The sequence below is a fragment of the Staurois parvus genome, unplaced genomic scaffold (assembly GCF_062004578.1).
Source record: "Staurois parvus isolate SC_StPar_1 unplaced genomic scaffold, SC_StPar_1.0 ptg002057l, whole genome shotgun sequence".
NCBI classification, from domain to species: Eukaryota; Metazoa; Chordata; class Amphibia; order Anura; family Ranidae; genus Staurois; species Staurois parvus.
Window position 1 is genome coordinate 57,868 of NW_028319853.1, and position 11,602 is coordinate 69,469.

The window sequence follows — 11,602 nt, forward strand, 5'->3', positions numbered from 1 at the left end:
AATCTCCTCCACCTTCCTGTCCAATCTCCTCCACCTTCCTGTCCAATCTCCTCCACCCTCCTGTCCAATCTCCTCCACCCTCCTGTCCAATCTCCTCCACCCTCCTGTCCAATCTCCTCCACCCTCCTGTCCAATCTCCTCCAATCTCCTCCACCCTCCTGTCCAATCTCCTCCAATCTCCTCCACCCTCCTGTCCAATCTCCTCCACCCTCCTGTCCAATCTCCTCCACCCTCCTGTCCAATCTCCTCCACCCTCCTGTCCAATCTCCTCCACCCTCCTGTCCAATCTCCTCCACCCTCCTGTCCAATCTCCTCCACTCTCCTGTCCAATCTCCTCCACTCTCCTGTCCAATCTCCTCCACGCTCCTGTCCAATCACAAACCATGAAACATGGTATACACAATTTACTATGTTTCAGTTATGAATGGACAGAGTCAGTGATCAGTGCGGATCACTAACGCTCCATCCTGACAGATCCATCCCCTGGAGAGGGGAGGGGGGAACCCGGCAGATCTGCAGGAGTTGAGAGGGGGTCCGGAAGAGTACGGGGGGGGGGGGGGGTTGGGGGAAGAGAGCACAGCGGTGGCCGCATATAGAACAATTGATCTCTCCATGTGTCTCCTCCAGCCGCTGATTGCTGGCTTCTCCTCTCCCTCCCGCAGGCATTCAGCGGCTGGAGGAACATAGAGAGATCGTTTCCTCTATATGCATCCGCCTCCCCCACTCCTCCTATCCAACAATAAAGGGGGCCGCAAGGGCTCCCTGCTGCATGGGGCCGGGTCGCAACTGTGACCCCTGTAGATACTCCTGTGAGGGTTTTATTTTCCCACACAAGGATGCACAGGTGTTCCATGCAATCCAGACATCCTGAGCCTGATACTCCCCTCATTTGGGACAGTCCCTCTTCCACCATCCCCTGTGTCCAGTCCTATACCATTGGTATCCTTAGTTCCATCTCTAGAACCCGGTTTGAGATCGATCATCTTGAAAGACCCATTTTGAACCCACATCTGGAAACTCAAACCTGCATTATCGGAGCTGTCATCATCCTACTTGGATCAAGAACATTCCCAAGGGACAGTTAACTAGGCTCAGAAAGAACTGGACCCAATTCCTGGGCTGAGAACTGGTACCGGTCCGTGGCCTGGTTGGGAATGGGGCCGCACAGCAGGAGGTGAACGGCGGGCGAGCCGGCGTGATAGGCGTGCTGTGTGTTTACAGCCGTATCGCCCCTCCGCCCCCCGTGTGCGCAGCGATGGCATTAGATCCTCATAGGAAAGCGAACCCAGTGTGCACTGCCCATGTGCGCCAACCCAGGGTCCCACTCCTGGAGGGTCTAATGCCAGAGTTCTGAGGTGTGGATGATGGAGCCGGAGAGGGTGCAAAAAAATAGAGAGGTGTGACTCCAGAGAGAACTAGGGATGCAGCAATAGCACTTCTTTTTTTTTTTTTTTCTTTTCTTAAAGCACTTGCCAATACCAAACACCAATACCTACTGCCGGCATTTAGGAAGATGAAGAGGAGGAGCGGGGGGGGGGTCTCCATCATCTATCATCTATCAGTGTGCTGTGTAATATTACTATCGGGCCGAGACCAAGTGATGAAGAAACGTGGCGCTCCCAACACTCGGCACTGCTGGCCCCACAGCTAGGGGGACCATGCTGTCATCCCACGTCCTCCTCCAGTCCCATCTCCTTCCTCCTCCAGTCCTGTCTCCTCCATCCTACATCTTACTCCTGCAGTCACTTCACCATCCCACATCCTCCTCCAGTCACATCTTCCCCATCCCACATCCTCCTCCTACAGCCCCATCTCCTATATCCCACATCCTCCTCCAGTCCCATCTCCTCATCCTACATCCTCCTCCTCCAATCTCATTCCACATCCTCCTCCTTCAGTCCCATCTCTTATATCCCACATCCTCCTCCTCCATTCCCATCTCTTATATCCCACATCCTCCTCCTCCAGTCCCATCTCCTATATCCCACATCCTCCTCCAGTCCCATCTTCCCCATGTCATTATCCTCCAGTCTCATCTCCTACATCCTCCTCCCCCAGTCCCATCTCCTCATCCTACATCCTCCTCCTCCAATCCCATTCCACATCCTCCTCCTCCAGTCCCATCTCTTATATCCCACATCCTCCTCCTCCTCCAGTCCCATCTCCTATATCCCACATCCTCCTCCTCCAGTCCCATCTCCTATATCCCACATCCTCCTCCTCCTCCAGTCCCATCTCCTATATCCCACATCCTCCTCCTCCTCCAGTCCCATCTCCTATATCCCACATCCTCCTCCTCCTCCAGTCCCATCTCCTATATCCCACATCCTCCTCCTCCTATATCCCACATCCTCCTTCTCCTCCAGTCCCATCTCCTATATCCCACATCCTCCTCCAGTCCCATCTCCTATATCTCACATCCTCCTCCTTCTCCAGTCCCATCTCCCCCATCCCACGTCATTATCCTCCAATCATGTCTCCTCTATCCCTCATCCTCCTCATACAGTCCGATCTCTCTCATCCCACGTCCTCCTCCTCCATTCACATCTCTATTTCACATCCTCCTTCTCCAGCCCCATCCCACATCCTCCTCCAGTCACCTCTCTCCCATCCCACATCCTCCTCCAGTCACCTCTCTCCCATCCCACATCCTCCTCCAGTCACCTCTCTCCCATCCCACATCCTCCTCCAGTCACCTCTCTCCCATCCCACATCCTCCTCCAGTCACCTCTCCCCCATCCCACATCCTCCAATCCCATCTCCCCCATCCCATGTCCAGGACAATGGAGGGAGGTGGGGTGAGGATGGGCTGAGAAAGGCATCCAGACTGTTCCTCCCTCCACAGGTGAAAATTTGGCTCCGCCAGACACATGGCCGGCCACTTCAGCTGAACGATCCATCGGTTGTTAAGGACGCAGTGGCCCCGCTCCTTAACAACTGATAACTTTTTCCCCAACTTTTCAGCTGGAGAATCCTGCTGACAGTTGAAGGTCTCGGTGCATTTGCACGAGTAGCGATACTAGGACCTGCACTCCCAAAGGAACCACAATTTGTTTATAGGAGAGCACATAAAATCACACTAGCTTCCAGCAAATTACTATTTATTATACTGCCCCCCCCCCCCCCCCCCCCCCCCCACACACACACACACACACACACCCCTCCCCTTTCAATAATATTTGGATATTGAATATAACCCCCATGATCTTATTGGGTGTCTTTTTTTTTTAATTTCTAAAACCTGTATATTCAGATTTGGGTAATCCAGGGCTGTCTATGGAGAACCCCAATTGTATGTGAGCAGCAGATTCTCATTGTTTAAACTGACTACGACCACCTGGATACCTGCATTGTGCAAGGCCCCGCCCTTCACTGATCAGTCCTTTCAGTATAAACAAAACAAAGGCATTTATTTGTGCTGTGAAATCTCCCTGTGACTCTGATTTCACTCACTTATGTGACTTTTCCTGGAAGTCTCCTCCTGCATAGGAGCGGCCTGACATCCCTGGAGAACAGGACCCATCCAGTGGTGACATATTGCCATGGAGTGGTGTCTGAGCGCCACCTGCTGGAAATAGAGAACATGACCTCCTAACAGTAGATACAGCCTGATGCAGATTATACTGTATACACTCCCTGGCAATTATTTCAGGTACTTATATAGCGCCATCAATGTACGCAGCACTTTACATATATATTGTACATTCACATCAGTCCCTAACCCTCAAGGGGTGTACAATCTAAGGTCCCTAACCCTCAAGGGGCGTACAATCTAAGGTCCCTAACCCTCAAGGGGCGTACAATCTAAGGTCCCTAACCCTCAAGGGGCGTACAATCTAAGGTCCCTAACCCCCAAGGGGCGTACAGTCTAAGGTCCCTAACCCTCAAGGGGCGTACAATCTAAGGTCCCTAACCCTCAAGGGGTGTACAATCTAAGGTCCCTAACCCTCAAGGGGCGTACAGTCTAAGGTCCCTAACCCTCAAGGGGCGTACAATCTAAGGTCCCTAACCCTCAAGGGGCGTACAGTCTAAGGTGCCTAACCCTCAAGGGGCGTACAGTCTAAGGTCCCTAACTCTCAAGGGGCGTACAATCTAAGGTCGCTAACCCTCAAGGGGCGTACAATCTAAGGTCGCTAACCCTCAAGGGGCGTACAATCTAAGGTCCCTAACCCTCAAGGGGCGTACAGTCTAAGGTCCCTAACCCTTAAGGGGCGTACAGTCTAAGGTGCCTAACCCTCAAGGGGCGTACAATCTAAGGTCCCTAACTCACATTCATACATACACATATTAGGGACAATGTAGACAGGAGCCAATTAAAGCTGCGATTGCAATAAACACATGATTTGTTTTAGCTGCTGATTGCGTAGTGATTGCACATGTGCGGCACTGGAGAAAAATGCAGAACTTGACGCTTCAGGCCTCAAAAAATGGTGGAGGTCCAATCATGTGCTGCAAAGTTTTGCCAGAATCAAGTGACCCAAAGTGGAAGGGTAGGCGGTGCAGCCCTCTTCGAATCGGGGAAATCAAACGCTAAAAAAAACACAAACCGAGAGGGTGCAAACGCCTAGCCCATTATACAGAGAGGGTGCAAACGCCTAGCCCATTATACAGAGAGGGTGCAAACGCCTAGCCCATTATACAGAGAGGGTGCAAACGCCTAGCCCATTATACAGAGAGGGTGCAAACGCCTAGCCCATTATACAGAGAGGGTGCAAACGCCTAGCCCATTATACAGAGGGGGTGCAAACGCCTAGCCCATTATACAGAGAGGGTGCAAACGCCTAGCCCATTATACAGAGGGGGTGCAAACGCCTAGCCCATTATACAGAGAGGGTGCAAACGCCTAGCCCATTATACAGAAAGGGTGCAAACGCCTAGCCCATTATACAGAAAGGGTGCAAACGCCTAGCCCATTATACAGAGAGGGTGCAAACGCCTAGCCCATTATACAGAGGGTGCAAACGCCTAGCCCATTATACAGAGAGGGTGCAAACGCCTAGCCCATTATACAGAGGGTGCAAACGCCTAGCCCATTATACAGAGAGGGTGCAAACGCCTAGCCCATTATACAGAGAGGGTGCAAACGCCTAGCCCATTATACAGAGAGGGCGCAAACGACTAGCGCATTATACAGAGAGGGTGCAAACGCCTAGCCCATTATACAGAGGGTGCAAACGCCTAGCGCATTATACAGAGGGTGCAAACGCCTAGCCCATTATACAGAGGGGGTGCAAACGCCTAGCCCATTATACAGAGAGGGTGCAAACGCCTAGCCCATTATACAGAGGGTGCAAACGCCTAGCCCATTATACAGAGAGGGTGCAAACGCCTAGCGCATTATACAGAGGGGGTGCAAACGCCTAGCCCATTATACAGAGGGGGTGCAAACGCCTAGCCCATTATACAGAGGGTGCAAACGCCTAGCGCATTATACAGAGGGTGCAAACGCCTAGCCCATTATACAGAGGGGGTGCAAACGCCTAGCCCATTATACAGAGAGGGTGCAAACGCCTAGCCCATTATACAGAGGGTGCAAACGCCTAGCCCATTATACAGAGAGGGTGCAAACGCCTAGCGCATTATACAGAGGGGGTGCAAACGCCTAGCGCATTATACAGAGGGGGTGCAAACGCCTAGCCCATTATACAGAGGGGGTGCAAACGCCTAGCCCATTATACAGAAAGGGTGCAAACGCCTAGCCCATTATACAGAGAGGGTGCAAACGCCTAGCCCATTATACAGAGAGGGTGCAAACGCCTAGCGCATTATACAGAGAGGGTGCAAACGCCTAGCGCATTATACAGAGAGGGTGCAAACGCCTAGCCCATTATACAGAGGGTGCAAACGCCTAGCCCATTATACAGAGAGGGTGCAAACGCCTAGCCCATTATACAGAGGGTGCAAACGCCTAGCCCATTATACAGAGAGGGTGCAAACGCCTAGCGCATTATACAGAGGGGGTGCAAACGCCTAGCCCATTATACAGAGAGGGTGCAAACGCCTAGCGCATTATACAGAGGGGGTGCAAACGCCTAGCCCATTATACAGAGAGGGTGCAAACGCCTAGCCCATTATACAGAGAGGGTGCAAACGCCTAGTGCATTATACAGAGGGGGTGCAAACGCCTAGCCCATTATACAGAGGGTGCAAACGCCTAGCCCATTATACAGAGAGGGTGCAAACGCCTAGCCCATTATACAGAGGGTGCAAACGCCTAGCCCATTATACAGAGGGGGTGCAAACGCCTAGCCCATTATACAGAGAGGGTGCAAACGCCTAGCCCATTATACAGAGGGTGCAAACGCCTAGCCCATTATACAGAGAGGGTGCAAACGCCTAGCGCATTATACAGAGGGGGTGCAAACGCCTAGCGCATTATACAGAGGGGGTGCAAACGCCTAGCCCATTATACAGAGGGGGTGCAAACGCCTAGCCCATTATACAGAAAGGGTGCAAACGCCTAGCCCATTATACAGAGAGGGTGCAAACGCCTAGCCCATTATACAGAGAGGGTGCAAACGCCTAGCGCATTATACAGAGAGGGTGCAAACGCCTAGCGCATTATACAGAGAGGGTGCAAACGCCTAGCCCATTATACAGAGGGTGCAAACGCCTAGCCCATTATACAGAGAGGGTGCAAACGCCTAGCCCATTATACAGAGGGTGCAAACGCCTAGCCCATTATACAGAGAGGGTGCAAACGCCTAGCGCATTATACAGAGGGGGTGCAAACGCCTAGCCCATTATACAGAGAGGGTGCAAACGCCTAGCGCATTATACAGAGGGGGTGCAAACGCCTAGCCCATTATACAGAGAGGGTGCAAACGCCTAGCCCATTATACAGAGAGGGTGCAAACGCCTAGTGCATTATACAGAGGGGGTGCAAACGCCTAGCCCATTATACAGAGGGTGCAAACGCCTAGCCCATTATACAGAGAGGGTGCAAACGCCTAGTGCATTATACAGAGGGGGTGCAAACGCCTAGCCCATTATACAGAGGGTGCAAACGCCTAGCGCATTATACAGAGAGGGTGCAAACGCCTAGCCCATTATACAGAGGGGGTGCAAACGCCTAGCCCATTATACAGAGAGGGTGCAAACGCCTAGCCCATTATACAGAGAGGGTGCAAACGCCTAGCCCATTATACAGAGAGGGTGCAAACGCCTAGCCCATTATACAGAGAGGGTGCAAACGCCTAGCCCATTATACAGAGAGGGTGCAAACGCCTAGCCCATTATACAGAGAGGGTGCAAACGCCTAGCCCATTATACAGAGAGGGTGCAAACGCCTAGCCCATTATACAGAGAGGCTGCAAACGCCTAGCCCATTATACAGAGAGGGTGCAAACGCCTAGCGCATTATACAGAGGGGGTGCAAACGCCTAGCCCATTATACAGAGAGGGTGCAAACGCCTAGCCCATTATACAGAGAGGGTGCAAACGCCTAGCCCATTATACAGAGAGGGTGCAAACGCCTAGCCATTATACAGAAAGGGTGCAAACGCCTAGCCCATTATACAGAGGGGGTGCAAACGCCTAGCCCATTATACAGAGGGTGCAAACGCCTAGCCCATTATACAGAGGGGGTGCAAATGCCTAGCCCATTATACAGAGGGGGTGCAAACGCCTAGCCCATTATACAGAGGGTGCAAACGCCTAGCCCATTATACAGAGAGGGTGCAAACGCCTAGCCCATTATACAGAGAGGGTGCAAACGCCTAGCGCATTATACAGAGAGGGTGCAAACGCCTAGCCCATTATACAGAGAGGGTGCAAACGCCTAGCCCATTATACAGAGAGGGTGCAAACGCCTAGCCCATTATACAGAGAGGGTGCAAACGCCTAGCCCATTATACAGAGAGGGTGCAAACGCCTAGCCCATTATACAGAGAGGGTGCAAACGCCTAGCCCATTATACAGAGAGGGTGCAAACGCCTAGCCCATTATACAGAGAGGGTGCAAACGCCTAGCCCATTATACAGAGAGGGTGCAAACGTCTAGCCCATTATACAGAGAGGGTGCAAACGCCTAGCCCATTATACAGAGAGGGTGCAAACGCCTAGCCCATTATACAGAGGGTGCAAACGCCTAGCGCATTATACAGAGGGTGCAAACGCCTAGCCCATTATACAGAGGGTGCAAACGCCTAGCCCATTATACAGAGAGGGTGCAAACGCCTAGCGCATTATACAGAGGGGGTGCAAACGCCTAGCCCATTATACAGAGAGGGTGCAAACGCCTAGCCCATTATACAGAGGGGGTGCAAACGCCTAGCCCATTATACAGAGGGGGTGCAAACGCCTAGCCCATTATACAGAGAGGGTGCAAACGCCTAGCCCATTATACAGAGGGGGTGCAAACGCCTAGCCCATTATACAGAGGGGGTGCAAACGCCTAGCCCATTATACAGAGAGGGTGCAAACGCCTAGCCCATTATACAGAGAGGGTGCAAACGCCTAGCCCATTATACAGAGGGTGCAAACGCCTAGCGCATTATACAGAGGGTGCAAACGCCTAGCCCATTATACAGAGAGGGTGCAAACGCCTAGCCCATTATACAGAGAGGGTGCAAACGCCTAGCCCATTATACAGAGAGGGTGCAAACGCCTAGCCCATTATACAGAGAGGGTGCAAACGCCTAGCCCATTATACAGAGAGGGTGCAAACGCCTAGCGCATTATCTTTAGCACTTTATTAGGTAAGGAAAATAAAAATCTACTCACCAGCCCAATAGGATGATGGCATGTACACCACACAAGGCATGAAATACAAACATCCGCTATCCAACTCCAACAGGTGAATGGATGACTGAGCCACTGACACGTTTCGGGGGAACCGGCCCCCTTCCTCAGAACTATGGCTTAGGCCACACCCCTCATCAATGACGTTGGAACGGGTGGGTGGGGGGAGGAGTACCGTGGCATCAATCATTAACTACTTCCCCTCCTGAGGATTTAACCTCCTTCCTGACCTTCGCCAATTAGCACTGCGTTATTTTAACTGACAATTGCGCGGTTATGCAACGCTGCACCCAAATGAAATGTATGTCCTTTTTCCCCCCCACAAATAGTTCTTTCTTTTGGTGGTATTCGATCGCCTTATTTTTTGCGCTATAAACAAAAAGAGAATGATAATTTTGAGAAAAAAAAACAATATTTTTGACTTGCGATAAAACATGTCCAATAAAAAACATTTTAAAAATCACATTTCATCATAAATTTAGGCCACAATGTATTCCCTGCGGGTGCAGGGAGAAGATCACCCGCCCGCTGTCACAAGGAGGGAAGATGGGGGGGGGGGGGGAGGGGAGGCAGCAGCTGGAACATGCTCCACCCTAAATAAAGGTGTTCCTGAAGGTGAACTTATCCTTTAAAGTTGAATTTCAGCCAAAAGCTAACCAATGCGAAACCCGCTCCCACCCCCATTCTAAAGCTGTCCTATGAAGAATCGATCCCTACACTCTCCTCGTCCGCTCCGGTCTCCAGCGGTGGATTCTGTGTGCAGGAGAGGCAGCTGACAACGGATGTCCCATAGCAAGTCTATGAGTGACGTTGTCAGCTTTCTCTCATGAATAGAATCCACTTCAGAAGAGGCGACTGTAGGGATCGTTCCTTTATAGGGTGGAATGGAATAGCTTTCGAATGGCGCTGGGAGCGGATATCGCATTGGGTTTTGCCTTCACTTCCACTTTAAATGAGAGGATTCTGTTGGTAAATGAAAACCTGGATGAGATGTATATACAGTTAGGTCCATATATATTGGGACACTGGCACAATTTTAGTTATTTTCAGATATTTACCAAAACATGTTCAAGCTATAGATAGATAATGGATATGGGCTGAAAGTGCGCACTCTCGGGTGTAATTTGAGGGTATGTACATCCAAATTGGAGGAAGGGTTCAGGAATTACAGCCCTTAGAGTAGCCACCCCCCCCCCTTTTTTCAAGGGACCAAAAGTAATTGGACAAATGAATATAATCATAAATAAAATGTTCATTTGTAATATTTTGTTGAGAAACCTTTACTGGCAATGACTGGCTGAAGTCTGGAGCCCATGGACATGACCAAAGACTGGTTTCCTCCTTTCTGATGCTTTGCCTGAAGTCTGGAACCCATGGATATGACGAAAGACTGGGTTTCCTCCTTTCTAACGCTTTGCCTGAAGTCTGGAACCCATGGACATGACGAAAGACTGGTTTCCTCCTTTCTAACGCTTTGCCTGAAGTCTGGAGCCCATGGACATGACGAAAGACTGGTTTCCTCCTTTCTGATGCTTTGCCTGAAGTCTGGAACCCATGGACATGACCAAAGACCGGGTTTCCTCCTTTCTGATGCTTTGCCTGAAGTCTGGAACCCATGGACATGTCCAAAGACTGGGTTTCCTCCTTTCTGATGCTTTTGCCTGAAGTCTGGAACCCATGGACATGGCCAAAGACTGGGTTTCCTCCTTTCTGATGCTTTACCTGAAGTCTGGAGCCCATGGACATGGGCAAAGACTGAGTGTCCTCCTTTCTGATGCTTTGCCTGAAGTCTGGAACCCATGGACATAACCAAAGACTGGGTTTCCTCCTTTCTGATGCTTTGCCTGAAGTCTGGAACCCATGGACATGGCCAAAGACTGGGTTTCCTCCTTTCTGATGCTTTGCCTGAAGTCTGGAACCCATGGACATGGGCAAAGACTGGGTTTCCTCCTTTCTGATGCTTTGCCAGGCTCTAACTTCAGCTGTCTTCAATTGTTCTTTGTTTGTGGGTCTTTCTGCCTTTAGTTTTGCCTTCAGCAAGTGAAATGCATGCCCAATTGGGTTGAGATCAGGTGATGGACTCGACCATTGCAGACTATTCCACTTCTTTTCCTTCAAAATCTCCTGAATTGCTTTTGCAGTGTGTTTTGGATCATTGTCCATCTGTACTGTGAAGCTCCGTCCAATCACCTTTTGCTGCATTTGGCTGAATCTGGGCTGACAGTATATCTGTAAACACGGCAGAATTCATCCGGCTGCTTCTGTCTTCTGTCACATCATCAATGACCACCAATGACCCAGTGCCACTGGAAGCCATGCATGTCCATGCCATCACACTGCCTCCACCATGTTTTACAGATGATGTTGTGTGCTGTGGATCATGAGCTGGTCCAAGCCTTCTCCACACTTTTTTCTTCCCGTCATTCTGGTACAGATTCATCTTAGTTTCTTCTGTCCAAAGAATGCTTTTCCAGAACTGGTCTGGCTTTTTTAGATGTTTTTTGGCAAAGTCTAATCTGGCTTTTCTATTCTTCAGGCTTATGAATGGTTTGCACCTTGTGGTGACCCCTCTGTATTTGCTCTCGTGAAGTCTTCTCTTGATTGTAGACTTTGACAATGATACACCCACCTCCTGGAGAGTGTCCTTCACTTGTCTGGATGTTGTGAATGGGTTTTTATTTACCATAGAGAGGATCCTGCGATCATCCACCACTGTTGTCTTCCATGGACGTCCATGCCTTTTTATGTTGCTGAGCTCACCAGTGCGTTCTTGTTTCCTCAGAATGGACCAAACTGTTGATTTGGCCACTCCTAATGTTGCTGCGATCTCACTGATGGATTTGTTTAGTTTTTGAAGCCTT